The sequence below is a fragment of the Tachyglossus aculeatus genome, chromosome X1 (assembly GCF_015852505.1).
Source record: "Tachyglossus aculeatus isolate mTacAcu1 chromosome X1, mTacAcu1.pri, whole genome shotgun sequence".
Lineage (NCBI taxonomy): Eukaryota > Metazoa > Chordata > Mammalia > Monotremata > Tachyglossidae > Tachyglossus > Tachyglossus aculeatus.
In genome coordinates, this window is record NC_052101.1 from 20,790,050 (window position 1) to 20,803,887 (window position 13,838).

Sequence of the window (13,838 nt, forward strand, 5' to 3'; positions counted from 1 at the left end):
CTTTCCACAAGGTCACATTGTTCCACAGGTACATCAGCATTCTTAAATACTTGTCTTATGCTGTCGAGTCATTTCCGACCCATACACATCTCTTCCAGAACGCCCTGCTTTCCATCTGCCATCATTCCAGTAGTGGATCCATAGAGTTTTCTTGGTAAAAATTCGGAAGTGGTCTATCATTACCGCCTTCCGCGCCGTAAACTCGGGTCTCCGCTCTCGACACTCTCCCATGTCACTGCTGCCCAGCATGGGTGAGTTTTGACTTGTAGAAGGTTGTTTTCCACTCACTAGCCACTGGCCAAGCTAGGAATGGAATGGGTAGGCCTCTGTTTGACTCTCCCTCCCATAGCTGGGACTGGTAGAGTACTGGAAACTCTCCAGGTGCGACCCTGAGAGGGGATGTTAAGTACTTATCTCTTGTAAATTCCTTGTGGGTAGGGAATGTGTCTACCAACACTATCGTACTATCTCCCGAGTGCTTAGTGCAGTGCTCTGCATACAGCGAGTGCCCAATCAATATGACTGAATATGAAATACCATAATTTATCATTATTATTATTACAAACAGAAAACAGTTAGTCACCTAGATCCTGATTGAGAGCAGGAAATCAATCAATCGTTGACACAGCACCCTTCGAAGCTCTTGGGAGAGTACAAGACAGCAGAGTTGGTAGACATGCTCCCTACCCACGGTGAGCTTACAGTCGAGAGGGAACATATTTTAAGGTTCGGTGTTATTCTCCCAAGTGCTTAGTACCATGCTTTGAGCTCAGTAGGCGTTCAATCAAATCCATTACCAGTTTTCAGAGGTAACCACCAGTTCGCTTTATTTTCCAAACAAAGTCAGCAGGAAAGTCACATTGGCTCAGAAGTCCAAAAACCCTGTTGACTTGTCCACACCTTCCAAAAGGACCTGTCCTGCCATCTTTTCTTTTATCTTTTAATACAGTGTGAACAGGCTAGGAGATCAAAAATGAATCTGTGGATAGATCAGCTTTCATTGTGCAGTACTCCTGAAATAATTCTGACTCCTCTGCTTGACTTCTTGAGGGTTTATCATTACTTTCTTTCATGAGCAAAACTGGAACTGGGCTTCTTAATTTGGATCAAGCCATAATGAAAAACTAAAAAAAGCAGCCAGACTCTGTCTCATGAATATGCTAGACAAAAAGTCACGGCTATTGCTAACATTTAGACTTTTAGACTGTGAGCCCACTGTTGGGTAGGGACTGTCTCTATATGTTGCCAATTTGTACTTCCCAAGCGCTTAGTACAGTGCTCTGCACATAGTAAGCGCTCAATAAATATGATTGATTGATTGATTTAATCCGACATAGCCTAGGTCTGGAATTTGGATTTCTCAGTTTTCCACTTTAAAGATAGAAACATTTCCCAGTGTATGCATTTTCTGTTTTTCATTACCCAATTTGAAAATCTCATTTGAATCCTTTCGGAACTCATTAATGAAAGAGGCTTTATTTTTCTCTTCCTCCTATCTAGGGACAGGATGACTGTAGTTGCTTAGATACCTGCTTGCAGAGCATGTGCAGCTGCAATTGGGCAATTTAAACATCTCCATTTATTTTCTGTAAGTCGAACTCACTAATGGGACATTGTTAGGTTAACATTGGTGTTTTAAGTGCAAGCGCTCTAGCCTAAGATTAAACCAGAAATGGGAAACAGTCTGGAGAGAGTAAATAATTCCAAATTGATCTGAAACTTTTATCTGCCTGAAACAAAAAAAAATTGGTAGTAGTGTTTTCTAATAATGATTAAAATTTACTAAGTGCTTACTCCGTTCCTTGTGCTGTGCAGAGAAAACGTACAAGGAAGATATCATTTGAAGACAGTCCTTTCTACAAGAAAAAATGTGACCTGGTGGAAAAGAGCTCAGGACTGGGAATCAGAAGGCCTGGGTTCTAATCCTGGTTTGGCCACTTGGCTGCTGTGTGACCTTGGGCAAGTCACTTAACATCTCTGTGCCTCCGTCGCCCCCGTCTCTGAAATGGAAATTAAATATCTGTTCTCTGTCCCTCTTAGTCTGTGAGCTCTGTGTGGGACAGGGATTGTGTCTGACCTAATTTTATTCTATCTATTCCAGTACCTGACATTTAGTGAAGCACTTAACCGACACCACAGTTATTATTGTTACTATCATTATTATTATAAGGAATTTACAATCTAGGGAATTAGAGTACAGAATGAAATAATTCAACATCAAACCTAATTTTCAGGAGGAACATCTTCATGCCTCTTTTCCTTGTCCTCTTCCCCACTCCCAGCCCAAAAACATGGGAATTCTAATATTAAAACTATTTCCACTCCTCTTTCATTCCAGAGCTTAGAACAGTGCCTGGCACACAGTAAGCGCTTAATTCATTCAATCGTATTTATTGAGTGCTCACTGTGTGCAGAGCAATGCGATAATAATAATTCCAGCGGTGTGAAGTTGGCACGGTCTTAATAATAGAGACATTAATTAAGTGCTTACTGTGTACGAAGCACTGTACTGGATACAAGATAATCAGGTCAAGCACAATCCCTGTTCCACCTGGGGCTCATAGTCTACAGAGGAGGGAGAACATATATTGAATTCCCATTTGACAGATGAAGCAACTGAGGCACAGAGAAGTAAAGTGATTTTCTGTAGGTCACACGGCAGGCAAGTGGCAAAGCCTCTCGGTCCTGTGATTATTAGGTTCTATGATTAGAACTCAGGTCCTGTGATTACTAGGTCACACGTAAACGACCAAACAGTATGGTCTAGTAGATAGAGCACTGACGTGGACATAGGTGCTGTGGGCTGGGAGAGGGAATGAATAAAGGGAGCAAGGCAAGGTGACCCAGAAGAGAGTGGGAGAAGAGGAAAGGAGAGCTTAGTCAGGAATAACAAAGAGAACTTGAGATTTAAATCCAGGAAGGGCTGAAGGTCTGGAAATCATCCAGTCGGGGTGAGATGAGAAGGCCAAGGTCCCTGATTTACAATTTGTGCTTTGTAAGCCCTCTAACAGGAGACAAGTCAGACCTTTTATACAGGCCATCGATTTGGGGTTATTCTGCAGTCTACATTCAAACCTATGGTTTTCTCTTGCGCTGATATGGTTATTTTCTCCAGACACATGTCATTGGAAGTGAAAGCTCGCCTGAGCTGAATGGTATTGTCTGCAAGTTTTGGAATTCATAAGCTTATCCTTCTGAAACCTGAGTATGTGAATCTTAAAGAGGTCGCATTTATGCAAGCTGAGTTAAGGATACAAGCGGTCTTCATATTCTGTGGGTTCTTTCTGCCCGAATTCAGACTCACATGGGAACCTGTTGTTGCGTAGGGATTGTCTCTATTGCTGAATTGTACTTTCAAAGCTCTTAATACAGTGCTCTGCACACAGTAAGCGCTCAATAAATACGATGGAATGAATGAATTTATTTTAACATCAAATATTCTCAAGGTACAAATTGAGTATTGTGTTGCAGCTGATTTGGGACAAATTTAGAAGAGGCGCGTGGCCCAGTGAAAGGAGCACGACCTGGGAGCCAGAGGATCTGGGTTCTAATCCCGGCTCCGCCACTTCTCTGCAGTGTGACCTGGGGCAAGTCACTTCACTTCTCTGTGCCTCAGTTACCCCACCTGGAAAATGGGGATCAAGACTATGAACCCCATGTGGGACAGGGACTGTGTCCATCCTGATCAGCTTGTATCTCCCCCAGTGCTTAGTGCAGTGCTCGGCACATAGTCAGCACTTAACAAATACTATTAAAAAAAAGGCTTAGTGAATCATCATCTCAAACACTGTGATAGAATAATAGACTGTTGAGAGATCACTGTAGCAGGAAGGCCAGCCAGGCAGGTAGCAATCAAGAGGGAGATTGCTCTCCTTGAGCAGAGGCTTGGAAAAAATTGGGATACCAAGAGGCAGGTTGAAATATTATCAATTATTGATTTATATTAACATCTGTCTCCCCCCCCAGAATGTAAAATCATTCTGAGCAGGGAATGTGTCTACCACCTGGGTGGTACTGTACTCTCCCAAGTGCTTAGCAGAGTGTTCTGCCCACATCCCCTCGCCCCCTCCTACCTCACCTCCCTTCTCTCCTTCTCCAGCCCAGCCCGCACCCTCCGCTCCTCCGCCGCTAATCTCCTCACCGTACCTCGTTCTCGCCTGTCCCGCCATCGACCCCCGGCCCACGTCATCCCCCGGGCCTGGAATGGCCTCCCTCTGCCCATCCGCCAAGCTAGCTCTCTTCCTCCCTTCAAGGCCCTGCTGAGAGCTCACCTCCTCCAGGAGGCCTTCCCAGACTGAGCCCCTTCCTTCCTCTCCCCCTCGTCCCCCTCTCCATCCCCGCATCTTACCTCCTTCCCTTCCCCACAGCACCTGTATATATGTATATATGTTTGTACATATTTATTACTCTATTCATTTATTTATTTATTTATTTAACTTGTACATATCTATTCTATTTATTTTATTTTGTTAGTATGTTTGGTTTTGTTCTCTGTCTCCCCCTTTTAGACTGTGAGCCCACTGTTGGGTAGGGACTGTCTCTATATGTTGCCAATTAGTACTTCCCAAGAGCTTAGCACAGTGCTCTGCACATAGTAAGCACTCAATAAATACGATTGATGATGATGCTGATGATGATGACTGACATTGAAAAATATAGACAGGCTCTGTATGGAACAAAATCAGCACAGCAGTTATTAGCACCGTAAATTATGTAGAAGTGATTGTTGGGCATTGCCTTTTTCAGAGCACTTCTAAACACAGATAGGCTCTCCACTGTCAGCAGTATCATCTTTGAAAAACAAGGAAAGTGTTTTACATCTGTCTATCCTTCTATCTGACTCTCCTATTTGTGGTGGGAAAAGTCATTATAGGGTGCAGGGAACCTAATTGAGCCAGTGGGTGGAAGAGCTGTGGGACTGCAGGCCACGTAGTGTTTAGAACACTACTGGGAGTCAGAAGGAGCTGGGTCCTAATCCTGACCCTGCTACTTAACAATAATAATAATAATAATAATAATAATAATAATAATAATAATAATAATAATAATAATAATATAATAGCATTTGTTAAGCGCTTACTATGTGCCAAGCAGTGTTCTAAGCGCTGGGGAGGATACAAGGTGATCAGGTTGTCATCATCATCATCATCAATCGTATTTATTGAGTCCTTACTGTGTGCAGAGCACTGTACTAAGCACTTGGGAAGTGCAAGTTGGCAACATATAGAGACAGTCCCTACCCAACAGTGGGCTCACAGTCTAAAAAGGGGAGACAGAGAACAAAACCAAACATACTAACAAAATAAAATAAATAGAATAGATATGTACAAGTAAAATAAATAACCACTGGGGGCTCACAGTCTTAATCCCCATTTTACAGATGAGGTAACTGAGGCACAGAGAAGTTAAGTGAGTTGCCCAAAGTCACACAGCTGACGATTGGCGGAGCCAATAAATGACTGACATTGTAAAACATAGGCTCTGTATGGAAAAAAAATCAGCACAGCAATTATTAGCACAGTAAATTATGTAGAAGCGATTGTCGGGCCTTGCCTTTTTCAGAGCACTTCTAAACACAGATAGGCTCTCAACCGTCAGCAGCATCATCTTTGAAAAACAAGGAAAGGTTTTACATCCATCTATCTTTCTATCTGTCACTTGTCTGCTTTGTGACCTTAGTCAAGTCACTTCACTTCTCTGGGCCTCAGATACCTCATCTGTAAAATGGGGATTGAGACTGTGAGCCCCCTGTGGGACGGGGACCGTGTCCAACCCGATTTGCTTGTATCCACCCCAGCGCTTAGTACAATGTCTGGTATGTAGTAAGCGCTTAACAAATACCACAATTAATAGTATTATTATGTAGTGGAGGTTGTGTTTCGCCACTTTCTGGGAAAGGTAGCTGGGGACAGAGAGGATAGAGAAAGGACCCCCATCCCTGAGCCAGGAGCCCAGAGTGTGGGCCAAGAAGAGGATATCCAAAGGATGATTCCTGGTTTTTCCACTCCCTGTCCAAGCAAGCCATCTTGGTCCAAACTGAGCCAATTTTCTCACTGACCAAATGGGAGGTGGACTTGGGCTCCCACTGTGCCAGGCTGAGAAAGGAAGATGGTCAGGAGCGGGATGACCAGGGACACATCCAACGTGACAAAAAATGGCCTCTGAAATGCACATGACATAATAATAATAATAATAATGATAGCATTTATTGAGCGCTTACTATGTGCAAAGCACTGTTCTAAGCACTGGGGAGGTTACAAGGTGATCAGGATGTTCCACGGGGGGGGGGGGCTCACAGTCCCCATCCCCATCTCACAGGTGAGGGAACTGAGGCACTGAGGAGCCAAGTGACCCACCCAAAGTTGCACAGCTGACAAGTGGCGGAGCCAGGATTTGAACCCATGACCTCTGACTCCAAAGCTCCTGGCTCTGCCACTGACCAACGGTGTGACTTTGGGCAAGTCACTTCACTTCTCTGGGCCTCAGTTCCCTCATCTGTAAAATGGGGATTAAGACTGAGCCCCCCGTGAGACAACCTGATCACCTTGTAACCTCCCCAGTGCTTAGAACAGTGCTGTGCACATAGTAAGCACTTAACAAATGCTATCATTATCAAGGCCCTGCTGAGAGCTCACCTCCTCCAGGAGGCCTTCCCAGACTGAGCCCCTTCCTTCCTCTCCCCCTCGTCCCCCTCTCCATCCCCCCCATCTTACCTCCTTCCCTTCCCCACAGCACCTGTATATATGTATATATGTTTGTACATATTTATTACTCTATTTTACTTGTACATATCTATTCTATTTATTTTATTTTGTTAGTATGTTTGGTTTTGTTCTCTGTCTCCCCCTTTTAGACTGTGAGCCCACTGTTGGGTAGGGACTGTCCCTATATGTTGCCAATTTGTACTTCCCAAGCGCTTAGTACAGTGCTCTGCACATAGTAAGGACTCAATAAATACGATTGATGATGATGATGAAGTACCACAGTTATTATCTTTATTATTGGTATTATCATTAATTGGGCTGCCCCTTGAATTAATTCAGTCCCAGCGGGAGGAAGGAAAGGATCATCGCGCCAAGCCCATTTCACAGATGGGGAAACTGAGGTTCAAGGGATCCGAAAACCTCAAATCAGGCTAGATCAGACTCAAACCTCCCCCTGCATCGAACCTCCCCGATTGCTGCTCCTGCATATTCCCCTCGGAGCCAAGATGCCAGCAATCCCCGCTACAGTCTTCCCCACATCGCTCATTCTCACTTGACAACTGCGGGAGACGGAGGCTGAATGTTAAGTGTCCAGTCACACTCAGCTAAGTAGCATCATCATCAATCGTATTTATTGAGCACTTATTGTGTGCTGAGCACTGTACTAAGCGCTTGGGAAGTACAAATTGGCAACATATAGAGACAGTCCCTACCCAACAGTGGGCTCACAGTCTAAAAGGGGGAGACAGAGAACAAAACCAAACATACTAACAAAATAAAATAAATAGAATAGATACGTACAAGTAAAATAAATAAATAAATATGTACAAACATATATACATATATACAGGTGCTGTGGGGAAGGGAAGGAGGTAAGATGGGGGGATGGAGAGGGGAACGAGGGGGAGAGGAAGGAAGGGGCTCAGTCTGGGAAGGCCTCCTGGAGGAGGTGAGCTCTCAGTAGGGCCTTGAAGGGAGGAAGAGAGCTAGCTTGGCGGATGGGCAGAGGGAGGCCATTCCAGGCCCGGGGGAGGACGTGGGCCGGGGGTCGATGGTGGGACAGGCGAGAACGAGGTACGGTGAGGAGATTAGCGGTGGAGGAGCGGAGGGTGCGGGCTGGGATGGAGAAGGAGAGAAGGGAGGTGAGGTAGGAGGGGGTCAGCTAGTTCCTTCTGCACAACACATCTTCACTGTCAATCTGCTGAGGGTGGTACTCCCGGCAGGAGAGCCCAACATCACACAAGCTACGCCAGCCCGCAGCATGATGTGGTGACATCACACTGCCCCTGTTTTACAAAAGTCTGCCCAACTTGGCCAGGATTGTCACTGGCCTCCAGTTCTTCCAGAGCCACAGTTCCTTTCCTGAATCCCGGTGAACCCGGATGCCGCTTTTCAAGCCGCGGAATGTGGTGATTGGAGCTGTGGAGGAGAGAGTCTTGGTTCTCAGAGAAAGTTTGCTGGACTTTAAAATCCTCCGGTTCCCTACTGGTGCCAGAGAGGAGACAAGCCAGCTGAAACCTGGGGTGTCTCTTGCGGAACCAGATAAAGGACTCGAGAAGCAGTGTTGCCTAGTGGATAGAGCACGGGCCTGGGTTCTAATCACCTGGGTTCTAATCCCGGTTCCGCCACTTGTCTGCCATGGGACCTTGGGCAAGTGGCTTCACTTCTCTGTACCTCAGTTACCTCATCTGTAAAATGGGGATTAAGATAGTGACCCCATGTGGAACAGGGACTGTATCCAACCTGATTACCTTGTATCTACCCCAGTGCTTAGAACAGTGCTTGGCACATACTAAGTGCTTAACAAATACCATAATTGTATTATTGTTATTTGAGAGCTTACTGGTGCAGAGTACTGTACTAAGTGCTTGAGAGTATAATGTGCTTGAGAGAGTGTAATGCGATAGAGTCGGCAGATATAGCAGCGTGGCTCAGTGGAAAAGAGCACAGGCTTTGGAGTCAGAGGTCATGAGTTCAAATCCCGGCTCCGCCAATTGTCAGCTGTGTGACTTTGGGCAAGTCGCTTAACTTCTCTGTGCCTCAGTTACCTCATCTGTAAAATGGGGATTAAGACTGTGAGCCCCCCGTGGTACAACCTGATCACCTTGTAACCTTCCCAGCGCTTAGTACAGTGCTCTGCATACAGTAAGCGCTCAATAAATGCGATTGAATGAATGAATGAATATGATCCCTGCCACAAAGAATAAATGCCACTGATTGATTGATAGTGCTAGTTTTAGTCTAGTCTTGAATGACAAAATCTCTTCTTAATACCTTCCCCACTTGTTCTTCAGTCCCTCTTTTCTTTCTTCTGCAGCGATATGGTTTGGGTTCCAACAGAACGTGGAGAATTTCACTTTGTGATGCAGGAGGTTTTTGGGCATGGTATCCCATGTTATCATATAGAGCATGCCCCATCTAGGACCGTGTAAGTAAGCCCCACCTCTTCCCAACTCTATTCTCTCCACCCTCCCCATGGATCTTTGAAACCTCCTGCAGACTTCCCTGCTCCTTGCTTACTGCATCCAGGAGCCTACTCACCTGGTTCTCCACTTTTTCTTCCAAATCCACAATCCTCTCCCATTCTGGAACAGTGCCACAGTCTTCCCTGGCTGGTAGCCCCCACTTCCCAGAACTACTAAGGGCACCGGGAACCAGATCAGAATCGGAGAGAGAAGTGGAGGTGCCCTCCCCAGCTACTTCCCTGTCCATTCCAGCCCAGCCACGGAGGCTCTGAGGGTCTCAGAGGTGAGGGATGGAAGCCAGAAAAGGAACGGGAAGTGATGGCGGTAAGATAAAGTTGAAAAAGTAAAGAGTCACAAGGGTGGTCGTGTTACAGGTGGTTGGGGGCGTCCAGGGAGGTTAGGTAAATTTGGGGTGTGATGTGAGAGGGCAGGAAATCTCTTGAGAGGTTTCAAAAAGCCACAAGGAGAGGTGGACTAACAGAGGTGGAAATAGGGTAAGGAGCGGGCAGGGATAATCTGCTAGATAACAGGATGACACCAAAACTACACACAGTTCCAACAAGGTTCGCCAAAGAGTGAAGGAAAATTTACTACAGGGTCACACAAGCATGATCTGTCCCTGTGTATGCAGACTGTTCAGCTGAAAAAAACATTTTTTTTTCTTGCCAGAGAGACGGAAAGAGAATCTGAAAAACAAAGATTTGCTTTCCATCAAAGTCTTCCTTGTTAATGCCCTGAGCCTGATAAAATTTGTTTCCCTAGTGCTTCATCAATCAATCAATCAATCTGTTTGTAGAGCACTGTACTAGGTGTTTGGGAGAGTACAATGCAATAGAGTTGGTAGGTACAATCCCTACTCACAAGGATCTTACAGTCTAGAGTGTACTAGAGTTCGTTTTCTTCATCTTGATGATTTTCAGCCCTTTTCCCCTTATGGTCTTGAATGAGAATCAGTGTGGCCTATGGGACTGAGCACAAGCCTCAGAGTCAGAAGGACCTGGGTTCTAATCCCAGTTCTACCACTTGTCTGCTGTGTGACCTTGGGCAAATCACTTAACTTCTCTGTACCTCAGTTATCTCATCTGTAAAATGGGGGTGAAGACCGTTAGTCCTATGTGGAAAAGAGACTGTGCCCAACCTATTTAACTTGTACTGAGAAGCAGCGTGGCTCAGCGGGCTTTGGAGTCAAAGGTCATGGGTTCAAATCCCGGCTCCTCCTACTGTCAGCTGTGTGACTTTGGGCAAGTCACTTAACTTCTCTGTGCCTCAGTTACCTCATCTGTAAAATGGGGGTTAAAACTGTGAGCCCCCCGTGGGACAACCTGCTCACCTTGTAACCTCCCCAGTGCTTTGCACATAGTAAGCACTTAACAAATACCATCATTATTATTATTATTACTTACCCCAGCTCTTGGAACAGTGCCTAGCACAGAGTAACTGCTTAACAAATGCAATTAAAAATATACATATTTATGTATATACAACATATAATATCTGTACCTTTTAAGCCAAAGTTTCCATCCACCTAGAGTTCCTTGGCTTGCTTTTCCCTGTTAGGAGATGTTTTTTTATTTAAGAAAAAGAATTTATGAAAAAAGAAGACTCATCATCCTCATCAAAGAAAAAGAAACAAACAACTGAATGAATGAATTAGTGAATCAAAGAGCAAATAAATAAATAAAGACTAGAAAAGAATACATGAAAAGATGGTTGAGTTTACTGAACCTGAAATATTTGGAAAATTGTGATACATCAGTAGAGGACATTACTTCAGTTGAATTCAAAGCTACCCCGAAAGGTGACTCTTTTTAATTACCAGAAATAAAGCATCGTCATCTTTTAAATCTCCCTGTCCAGTGAAAATATGTATAGGTAATTCAGCTCTACTTATTACCTAAGTAGATTAAAACTATTATAATTCCCATGCCAAGAAGCTAATTAGACTTTATGTAATCATTCATTTAATCTATTATGGCTTTTTTGTTGTGCCATTGTAAGGAATAAAAAGGCAAATTTCAACACAGGATCAGGAAAGATATTACCTCTTAGATATGGAGGTTACAGCTTATCTCTCTTGAACTTTGCTTCACAGACTATCTTGTGGAACAGAATAAAAAGGATCCAAAATGAGAGTTGTTTTTTCCATCAATCCAGTTGTCCGATGCTTGGTTTAGTTGGGGTTATTAGAGGTTCCTCCCTAGGGCACTGGATAATCTGTTTACTAGAGTACAGTCATTTGTCTTGTTTGCTGACTACCTAGAAGATGGATTTATGATTTTGGTAATTTATTATGTGAACTTTATTAAGACATGATATCTTATATTAATTAACAGTTTTCAAGGTTTGTTCTTCAAAATAGTGTAAACAGGGTAATCAATGAGTATGAGTGACAAATATTGGTTTTTCACAATTGACAGGTGCAATTTAGTATTCAGAAAGCTTCCCCTTGTAGGTCTGTTTTTACTTTTTGATAACAGAGACCAAAGACACTGGAATAATTAGGGGAGCTTTGGGGATTTTTTTTGAAGGAGAAGATCTTATTTAAAAGGGAGATGTAATTTACCCCAGATCTAAGCGCTGGGGTGGATATAAGACAGTCGGGTTGGACACAGTCCCTGTCTCACAGTCTTAAAAGCTACATGGAGAAGGGAGTCGTAGAGGAAGTAGCCCAGGTGGAGGGGAGAGGGGACCATGTTCAATGCGGAGTGATCCTCTTTAAGCCATTAAAACTAGAGAGCCCGAGTTCAAGAAAAATCTAGAGCAGGGAAACATCCTGTCTTGTGGTTGGATTTTATGACTTCTTATTGTGGTTGTTTTATTGTAAGGTGCCTGCTTGTTGAATGCTGACTGCCGTCAATCAATCAATCAATCATATTTATTGAGCGCTTACTATGTGCAGAGCACTGTACTAAGCGCTTGGGAAGTACAAATCGGCAACATATAGAGACAGTCCCTACCCAACATTGGGCTCACAGTCTAAAAAGCACAGTCAATGCTTTACCAACTCCTCCCACCTTCGCTATCGTTGCCAGCTGGGGCATGAGAGCAATAAGAATGCTGGTCACCAGGGCCTTTCGATCTGGACTCCCACACATGGTCAGTCCAACTCATTTCCGAGACCGGAAATTTTCCATTCAGAACTGGAAAAACCCAACTCCCTCTCCCTTCATAAATGACAGACCGCCATTCTCCCCAACTTCAAAGGCCTCGCAGTGTAAAGATACGTACATAAGTACTCCACAGAGAAAGAGGGAATAACCACATCTCTCAGGTGCCCACTCTTGTATCTCATGTTCTGAATTTTTGCTTTCATAAGCTTTTAAAATGCTTCTTCCATCCTCTCCGAATCCCGCATCTTGATTGTTTCTCTCGTATTTATGTCAACGTTTAATAGAGTGCTTCACACAAACAAGGTGCTTAATAGATATCATAGCTAATTAACTAACTAGCTACCTTCCTGTTGGAAGTTTCTACATTTCCGCTCCCCGTTTAATCGGTCAATAATAATAATGGTATTTATTAAGCACTTACTATGTGCAAAGCACTGTTCTAAGTGCTGGGGAGGTTGCAAGGTGATCAGGTTGTCCCACGGGGGGCTCACAGTTTTAATCCGCATTTTACAGATGAGGTAACTGAGGCACAGAGGAGTTAAGTGACTTGCCCAGAGTCACACAGCTGACAATCGATTGTAGTTACTGAGCACTTACTGTGAGAAGAGCTTGGGAGAGTACAATATAACAGAGTTGGTAGACACTTTCCCTACCCACAAGGAGCTTACAGTCTAGAGTCTGGGAACATTTAGAAGCTGTTTGGATAGTCTGCTGTCATTCAGTCTCTGACCAGGGTTGTTTTGATGTGAGAAGCATTGTTTCAGTGCTGGCGGATTGACAGTGTGCCAGGACCTTGTAGATAAAGAGTTGTTAGGATTTATCTTAATGGGTTTAAAGTGAGATTTTCCACTTTCTGTTTCTTGTTTCAAAGTCCTTTTAGAGCAGTTTTATCCAACCTGAAGCCCACTGTTACGTCCACTGAGGTCAGTTCGATCAATCAATCATATTTATTTGTGCTTACTGTGTGCAGAGTACTGTACTGTAAGCATTTTGTTCAGTTGGCCAGCAGCAGCAAAGAGGGATGAGCAGAGACTGTCCCTCTCCAGCTTCAGATGGTAGCCCGGCTCCTGAACAGAAGGGCCATGGCCGTTGCTGCTGTTACCTGGGCCCTTTCTCCAAGGTTTCTGGGGTTCCTGGGGACCACTTTACATGCAATATCCCCACAGCAGAAACTTTTGGGGGGGCAGCTCCAGGAAACAGCAGCAGCCATGCTCCAGAAGTGGACCAGGCTGCCGGCAGAGGAGGGAGAGGGTCAGCTTCAGCTGCAGTACTCTCTCTCCCTTGCTGCTGATTGACTGTCCCAAGAGGAAGACTAGGTGAGAGAGAAAGAGAGGGAAAGAGAAATATATATATATATATATATGGAGAGAGAGGGAGAGAGTAGAAGGGGAGAGAGAGAGAAAGAGAGGTGTGTTGAGCTTCCTGTGGAACTAGGTAGAAAATGAAAAATATGGAAGCAGCATTTTCAGTCCCATGTCCCTAAGAAAATGAGCAGATCCCTAGTTCCTCAGGACAGACCCTCCCAATCAGTCAATGGTATTTATTGAGCGCATACAGTG

General features: G+C 44.3%; 1 protein-coding gene and 1 non-coding gene across 2 annotated transcripts in view; one reads left to right on the forward strand and one right to left on the reverse strand.

Annotated features, from left to right (window-relative positions):
* The window catches only part of PPP2R2B (protein phosphatase 2 regulatory subunit Bbeta), a 223,099-nt gene that overhangs the window by 42,417 nt on the left and 166,844 nt on the right, over window positions 1–13,838 (forward strand). The window lies entirely within an intron of this gene.
* LOC119920447 lies at window positions 262–399 on the reverse strand. The gene has a single exon (XR_005448192.1). It is a non-coding gene; the product is annotated as a small nucleolar RNA SNORA7 (small nucleolar RNA).